The 9,297-nt window shown below is 38.3% G+C and overlaps 1 pseudogene; it reads left to right on the plus strand.

The window, feature by feature from the left end:
• Positions 1-6,955: 6,955 nt before the first annotated feature.
• LOC104982588 lies at positions 6,956-7,984 on the plus strand (annotated as a pseudogene).
• Positions 7,985-9,297: the final 1,313 nt, after the last annotated feature.

Genomic DNA, 9,297 nt, shown 5'->3' on the forward strand with positions numbered 1-9,297 from the left:
CTGGCAATCTTGATTCCAGCTTGTGCTTCATCCAGCCCAGTATTTCTCATGATGTACTCTGCATATAAGTTAAATAAGCAGGCTGACAATATACAGCCTTGACATACTCCTTTCTCAATTAAAAACCAGTCTGCTGTTTTATGTCCCGTTCTAACTGTTGTTTCTTGACCTGTGTACAGGTTTATCAGGAGGCAGGTCAGGTGGTCTGGTATTCTCATATCTTTAAGAATTTTCCACAGTTTGTTGTGATCCACACAGTCAAAGGCTTTAGCATAGTCAATAAATCAGAAGTACATGTTTCCCTGGAGCTCTCTTGCTTTTTCAATGATCCAACAGATGTTGGCAATTGGATCTCTGGTTCCTCCGCCTTTTCTAAATCCACCTTGAACATCTGGAAGTTCACAGTTCATGTTCCTTTGAAGCCTGTCTTGGAGAACTTTGAGCATTACTTTACTAGCGTGTGAGATGAGTGCAATTGTGCAGTAGTTTCAGCATTCTTTGGCATTGCCTGTCTTCAGGATTGGAATTTAAATTGACCTTTTCCAGTCCTGTGGCCACTGCTGAGTTTTCCAAATTTGCTGGCATATTGAGTGTAGAACTTTCACAGCATCATCTTTTAGGATTTGAAATAGTTCAACTGGAATTCTATCACCTCCACTAGCTTTGTGTGTAGTGATGCTTCCTAAGGCCCATTTGACTTCACATTCCAGGAGGTCGCCATTAACCTCACCATAGAGCCACCAGAACTTACACAGGACTGGGGAAACAGACTCTTTGAGGGCACAAACAAAATATTGTGCACACCAGGACCCAGGAGAAAGGAATGTGATCCCACAAGAGACTGACCCAGTGTCCAGGAGTCTCCAGCAGAGGCGTGGGTCAGCGGTGGCTTGCTACAGAGTTGGGGGCACTGAGTGCAGCAGTACATGCTTGGGACCTTTGGGAGGAGGTCACCATTATCTTCATTACCTCCACCATAGTTTTTCCTCAGGTCAAACAACAGAGACGGAACAGAGCCTGACCACCAACAAAAAATTGGATTAAAGATTTACTGAGCATGGCCCTGCTCATCAGAACAAGACTCAGTTTCCTACTCAGTCAGTCTCTCCATCAGGAAGCTTCCATAAGCCTCTTATCCTTCTCCATCAGAGGGCAAACAGAATGAAAACCACAATCACAGAAAACTAACCAAACTGATCACAGGGACCACAGCCTTGTCTAACTCAATGAAACTTTGAGCCATGCTGTGTAAGGCCACCCAAGAAGGATGCGTCATGGTGGAGAGTTCTGACAAAACATGGTTCACTGGAGAAAGGAATGGAAAACCATTTCAGTATTCTTGCTTTATGAACCCTGTGAAGAGCATGAAAAGGCAAAAAGTTAGGACTTAAAGATGAACTCCCCAGGTTAGTAGGTGCCCAATACGCTACTGAAGATCAGTGGAGAAATAACTCCAGAAAGAATGAAGAGATGGAGCCAAAGCAAAAACAACACCCAGTTGTGGATGTAAGTAGAGATTGAAGTAGATTCCGATGGTGTAAATAGAAATATTGCCTAGGAGCTTGGAATATTAGGTCCATGAATCAAAACAAATTGGAAGTGGCCAAAGAAGGAGATGGCAAGAGTGAACATTAACATTTTAGGAATCAGTGAACTAAAATGGAATGTAATTTAACTCAGATGACCATTATATCTACTACTGTGGGCAAGAATCCCTTAGAAGAAATGGAGTAGTCATTATAGTCAACAAAGGAGTCCAAAATGCAGTACTTGAATGCAGTCTCAAAAATGACAGAATGATCTGTTTGTTTCCAAGGCAAACCATTCAATATCACAGTAATCCAAGTCTATGCCCCAACCAGTAATGCTATAGAAGCTGAAGTTGAACTGTTCTATGAAGACTTACATGACCTTCTAGAACTAACACCTAAAAAAGATGTCCTTTTCATTATAGGGGACTGGAATGGGAAAGTAGAAAGTCAAGAAATACCTGGAGCAACAGGCAAATTTGGCCTTGGAGTACAGAATGAAGCAGGGCAAAGGCTAATAGAGTTTTGCCAAGAGAACACATTGGTCATAGCAAATACCCTCTTCCAACAACACAAGAGAAGACTCTACACATGGACATCACCAGAAGGCCAACACTGAAAGCAGATTGATTATAGTCTTTGCAGCCAAAGATGGAGGAGCTGTATACAGTCAGCAAAAACAAGACTGGGAGCTGACTGTGGCTGAGATCATGAACTCCTTATTGCCAAATTCACACTTAAACTGAAGAAAGTAGGGAAAACCACTAGGCCATTCAGGTGTGACCTAAATAAAATCCCTTGCAACTATACAGTGGAAGTGACAAATAGATTAAAGGGATTAGATCTGATAGAGTACCTGAAGAACTATGAATGATCAAGACCATCCCCAAGAAAAAGAAATGCATAAAGGTTGTCTGAGGATGCCTAACAAATAGCTGAGAAAATAAAAGATGGAAAAGACAAAGGAGAAAAGGAAAGATATATCCATTTGAAAGCAGAATTCCAAAGAATAACAAGGATGAATAAGAAAGCCTTCCTCAGTGATCAATGCAAAGAAATAGAGAAAAACAATAGAATGGGAAAGACTAGAGTTCTCTTCAAGAAAACCAGAGATACCAAGGGAATATTTCATGCAAAGATGGGCATGATAAAGGACTGAAATAGTTTGGACCTAACAGAAGCAGAAGATATTAAAAAGAGTTGGCAAGAGTACATAGAAGAAGTATACAAAAAAGATCTTCACAACCCAGATAATCACGATGGTGTGAACACTCAGAACCAAACGTCTTTGTCAATTTAGGTGCTTTGTTGTTCAGTCGATCAGTCATGTACGACTCTTTGTGACCCCATGGACTGCAGCATGCCAGGCTTCCCTGTACTTCATCATCTCCTGGAGCTTGCTCAAACTCATGCCCATTGAGTTGGTGATGCCATCCAACCATCTCATCCTCTTTTGTCCCCTTCTCCTCCTGCCTTCAGTCTTTCACAACATCAGAATCTTCTCTAATGAATCGGCACTTAATATTAGGTGACCAAAGTTTTGGAGCTTCAACTTCAGCATCAGTCTTTTCAATGAATATTCAGCACTAATTTCCATTAGGATGTACTGGTTGGATCCCCTTGCAGTTCAAGGGACTCTCAAGAGTCTTCTCCAACACCACAGTTCAAAAGCCTCAATTCTTTGGCGCTCAGCTTTCTTTATAGTCCAACTCTCACATCCATACTTGACTACTGGAAAAACCATAGCTTTGACTATATGGACCATTATCAGCAAAGTAGTGTCTCTGCTTTTTAATAGGTTGTGTTTGTAAGAACTTTCCTTCCAAGGAGTAAGCGTCTTTTAATTTCATGGCTGCAGTAACCATCTGCAGTGATTTTGGAGCCCAAGAAAATATGAAGTCTTGTCATTGTTTCCATTTTCCCCCCATCTATTTGCCATGAAGTGATGGGACTGGATGCAATGATATTAGTTTTTGATCTTGAGTTTTAAGCCAACTTTTTCACTCTCCTCTTTCACTTTCATCAAGAGGCTCCTTAGTTTGTCTTCACTTTCTGCCATAAGGATGGTGTTATCTGCATATCTGAGGTTATTGATATTTCTCCCATATAGTCTCCCAATAAGTCTTGATTCCAGCATATGCTTAATCAAGCCCAGCGTTTCTCATAATATACTCTGCATATAAGTTAAATAAGCACAGTGACAATATACAGCCTTGACATACTTCTTTCCCAATTTGGAATCATTCCGTTGTTCCATGAGAGTTCTAAGTGTTGCTTCCTGACCTGCATACACGTTTTTCAGGAGGCAGGTCAGGTGGTCTGATATTCCCATCTCTTGAAGAATTTTCCACAGTTTGTTGTAATCCACACAGTCAAAGGCTTTCATGTAGTCAATGAAACAGAAGTAGATATTTTTCTGAAATTCTTTTTCTGTTTCTATGATACAAGAGATGTTGGCAATTTGATCTTTGGCTCCTCTGCCTTTTCTAAATCCAGATTGAACATCTGGAAGTTCTCAGTTCATGTATTGTTGAATCCTAAATTGGAGAATTGTGAGCATTTCTTTGCTAGCATGTGAAATGAATGCAATTTTGTGGTAGTTTGAACATTCTTTGGCATTGCCTTTCTTTGGGATTGGAATGAAAACTGACTTTTTATGGTCCTGTTGCCACTGCTGAGTTTTCTAAATTTGCTGGCATATTGAGTGCAGCCATTTAACAGCATTCTCTTTAAGATCTGAAATAGCTCACCTGGTATTCTATCACCTCCACTAGCATTGTTTGCTAAGACCCACTAGACTTTCCACTCTAAGATGTCAGGTTCTAGGTGAGTGATCACATCATCATGGTTATCTGGGTAATTAAGGTATTTTTTTAGATATAGTTCTTCTGTGTATTCTTGCCACCCCTTTTAATATCTCCTGTTTCTGTTAGGTCCACGCCATTTCTCTCCTTTATTGTGTCCATCTTTGCATAATATGTTCCCTTGGTATCTCTAATTTCCTGAAGAGCTCTCTAGTCTTTCCCATTCTGTTGTTTTCTTCTATTTTTTTTTTTGCGTTTTTCACGTAGGGATGCTTTTTTCTCTGCTGCTATTCTTTTTAACTCTACATTCAGACGGATATTACTTACTTTCCTCCTTTGCCTTTTGCTTCTCTTCTTTTCTCAGCCATTTGTAAGGCTTCTTCAGCAACCATTTTGCCTTTTTCCATTTCTTTTTCTTGGGGATGGTTTTGATCACCACTTCCTGTACAAACCTCCATCCCTAGTTCTTCAAGTACTCTGTCTACCAGATCTAATACCTTAAATCTGTTACTTCCACTCTATAATCCTAAGGGATTTGATTTAAGTCTGAATTTGGCAATAATCAGTTCATGATCTGAGCCACAGTCCTTTCCTGGTCTTGTTTTTGCTGACTGTATAGAGCTTCTCCATTTTCGGCTGCAGAGAATAAGCAATCTGAATTCGGTATTGACCATCTGATGATGACCATGTGTAGAGTTGTCTCTTGTGTTGTTGGAAGAGGGTGTTTAGGTGCTACATGGACTAAAGTTTTTACAAATATTATCTACATGTTTCTCTTTAATTAAGTTCAGTATTTGGTAATAATAGTTATTTTTATATTTAATACTTCCTGAGTATTGATATAAAAAATTATTTGAAGTGCTTAATCAGAACTAATTTACCTAATCTTCACCAAAATCTTGTCAGGTATGTTTACTATTTCCATGTCACAGGTGGAGGAAGTGAAGCGCTGATTAATTTGATTTGCCCAAGCTTTCACCACTACAGTGAGACAAAGTCAGGATTAATTTCCATGTATTCAGTCTCCAGAGTCCATCATTTTAACCACAATTCTACTGCTGTCAAAATGTAAATATTTATACTATTAAAGAATCCTTCACAATAGCACTTATGGAGTATTCTTGCCAAAAATATTAAACATGTGTTTGATTAATCCTCTCAATCCAGTTTCCAATTTATAGGAAATAAAGAGTCTAGAGAAAATATTAAGGAGACACAGGCATCCTGTCAGAAAAATCCAGGCTGTGGGAAACTGGAAAGTAGAAGAAATCCAGTTTCTTTTAGTATTTATGCTGCCATAATGAGCACAAGAAATCTAGTTTTGTTTTTTTTTTTTAACAAATGAATTGCAAGGAAGAGAGGGAGAATGTGCATGTGAGAGGAGGGGAAGCCTATAGATTTAGGAACATTAAAATACACATCCTTGTGTTCATTGCAGCGTTGTTCACAATAGCCAAGAGGTGGAAACTGTCTAAATGTCTATACTTTGATGAACAGATAAAAATAATATAGTATATACATACAATGAAATATTATTTGGCCTTAAAAATATGACAGGAAATTCTGCCATTTGCAAAAAGATAGATGAACCCTCAGAACATTATCCTCAGTGAAATCAACCAGAGGGACAAATAGAATATGACACTACTTACATGAGGAGTATTAAGTAGTCAAACTCATATAAGCAAACTCATAACAACAACTCATATAAGGTTAGTTGTTGCCAGGGTCTGGAAGCAGGAGGGGACAAAGAAAGTAAAAGTTTCCAAGTTTCAGTTATACAAAATGAATAAATTAATGAGATATCCTGTACAACATAGAGTCTGTAGTTAGTGGTTCTGTTTTGTATTTAACAGTATTATATTAAAAATCTGCTAAGAGAATATATCTTATGTTAAGTGTTCTTATAATACACAAGTAAATAAATATAAATAAATAGGGTAGGAGTAAACTTTTGATGGTGAGAGATATGTTTGTGACATCAATTGTAATGATGATTTCACTGGTATATACTTATCCAAATTCAAGTTGTATACATTAAATATGTACCATTTTTTATATTCAGTCATACCTCAACAAAGTGATTTTTTTAAAAAGTCGGAGGTTTTGTAAAGTTAAGCCTCAAGTAACAGCATTAATATGCTTTAAAATAAAGAGAGAGAGAGACTTAAACAATTATCAGCCAGTAGTAATGTGTGGATTTTATTTAGATTCTTACACAAGAAAAATAATTTTTAAAATTACATGATGTCTGGGATTTTCTTCAAAATATTATTGGATGGGACACACGAATGAGTATAGAATATGTCATATTGGCCATAGATTTAAAATAATTGACAATTTGTGATAGAGATATACAGATTTATTATACTTTTGATCTCTTCTTATATATTAAAATTTTAAAGAAATTAAAACTAGAAGAATAATTAATATTAGTTTGATGCAAAGGTAATTGCAGCTTTGCATTGTTGAACTCTGCCATTTGATATTGGAATACATTCTTAATAAATGTGGTTATGTTATGCACCATCTTAATGCACATTTACCACTTCATGTTTTTTTTTTTTTTTTGCTAATTGCTTATTACTTGCATGTATTTTATATTTATTTTAGACTAGGGAAATGGTGTTAGACAAATAGCAAACTTGAAGGATTTTCTTACTTGAGTTCAGAGTGGGTTATAAAACAGCGGAGACAACTCACAACATCAACAAAGCATTTGGCCCAGGAACTGCTAACGAACGTACAGTGCAGTGGTGGTTCAAGGAGCTTTTTAAAGGAGGAAAGCCTTGAAGATGAGGATCACAGTGGCGAGCCATTGGAAGTGGATAATGACCAACTGAGAGCCATCATCAAAGCTGACCTTCTTAGAACTACAGAAGAAGTTGCTGAAGAACTCAGCGCTGATCATTCTACAGTCACTGGGCATTTTTGCAGCAAATTGGAAAGGTGAAAAAGCTCAATAAGTGCGTGCCTCATGAGCTGATTGAAAATTAAAAAAAAAAAAAACAACATCATTTTGAAGTGTCTCCTCTTATTCTACACAACAGCAACAAACCATTTTTCTATTGGATTGTGACGTATGAGGACAAGTGGATTTTAAATAACTGACGATGACCAGCTCAGTGATTGGACCAAGAAGAAGTTCCAAAGCATTTCCCAAAGCCTAACTTGCACTTAAAAAAGGTCATGGTCACTGTTTGGTGGTCTGCTGTCGGTCTAATTCACTACAGCTTTCTGACTCCTGGCAAAACCATTGCATCTGAGAAGTGTGCTCAGCAAATCAATGAGATGCATGGAAAATTGCAATGCCTGCAGCCAGCATTGGTCAGCTGAAAGGGCTCAGTTCTTTTCCACAACAACACCCAACCACACGCTGCACAACCAGTGCTTCAAAAGTTGAGTGAATTGGGCAACAGGGTTTTGTCTCAACCTCAGTATTCACCTGACCTCTCACCGACTGACTACCATGTCATCAAGCATCTCGACAACTTTTTGCAGGAAAAAGGCTTCCACAACCAGCAGGAGGAAGAAAATGCTTTCCAAGAGTTGGTTGAATCCTGAAGCATGGATTTTTACACTACAGGAATAAACAAACTTATTTCTCATGAGCAAAACTTTCTTGACTGTAATGGTTCCTATTTTGGTTAATAAAGATGTGTTTGAGCCTAGTTATACTGATTTAAAATTCACAGTCCAAAACCACAATTATGTTTGAACCAAGCTAATAGCAATTGCAATAACTTGAAAAAATTGTGTGATTTACAACAACATACAAAATTAGTTACTACATAGAAATAAGCCAAAAAGTTTCAAATGCTTATGGTTCTATGTAATGAGCTGCCAATTTGTATATTTGAATTAGCTTATGTTTTCTTTCACAAAGAACCCTGCAAAGCATCACTGTGTCTTTAAGAGTGAGACTATAGTGGGGAAATTTATTTTCAAAAAGAATTGACAGTAAATAAAAAGATTGCAAAAATCCTTCAGAACAGAGAGAGCAGAATTTGAAAAGATTTACTGTAAGTGGTACTCATTTACCAAAATTGATTAAATTAGAGTCAGGATGTACCCTGAAGTACCCATTTTGGTAGTCAGGCTGGAAAATGTTTAGGAATATAGAATACTGCACCATCTCTATGCTTTATCCTTCAGAAGACACACTTGTGTTTTTATGACTTGGAAAATATTGATACTTATGTATGGATGTGAGAGTTGGACTGCGAAGAAACCTGAGCGCCGAAGAATTGATGCTTTTGAACTGTGGTGTTGGAGAAGACTCTTGAGAGTCCCTTGGACTGCAAGGAGATCCACCCAGTCCATTCTAAAGGAGATCAGCCCTGGGTGTTCTTTGGAAGGAATGATGCTAAAGCTGAAAGTCCAGTACCTCTGGCCACCTCATGCGAAAAGTTGACTCATTGGAAAAGACTCTGATGCTGGCAGGGATTGGGGGCAGGAGGAGAAGGGGACAACAGAGGATGAGATGGCTGGATGGCATCACCGACTCGATGGACGTGAGTCTGAGTGAACTCCGGGAGCTGGTGGTGGACAGGGAGGCCTGGCGTGCTGCGATTCATGGGGTCACAAAGAGTCGGACATGACTGAGCGACTGAACTGAACTGAACTGACCCTGTATTTTCATTGGTGCTTAGGACATGGCACTTGTTGCAAAGAAACACCATGTATTTCTTTTAAAATTGACTAGGTTTAGCTAAACCAAAGGTACTACGTGCACTGTGAGTTTTTTCCTATAGATAAAAGAAGATAAACATCCCCAAAACAGGAATCCCTGACTTAAAAAAAGGTGGTATAAACATAAAAGCTAGAAACTGCCACAAATGGGAGTAGCACCAGGCATAACAGGAGTGCTAGCTTTTGTTGGTGATGCGTGACTGATTTCCTTCAAGCAAGCTTAAATACATGCTTTGAGAAAACCATGCCCTAGTGGTTATTGGATGTATTTC

The sequence above is a fragment of the Bison bison genome, unplaced genomic scaffold, assembly GCF_000754665.1.
Source record: "Bison bison bison isolate TAMUID 2011002044 unplaced genomic scaffold, Bison_UMD1.0 scf7180017864533, whole genome shotgun sequence".
Classification (NCBI taxonomy): Eukaryota; Metazoa; Chordata; class Mammalia; order Artiodactyla; family Bovidae; genus Bison; species Bison bison.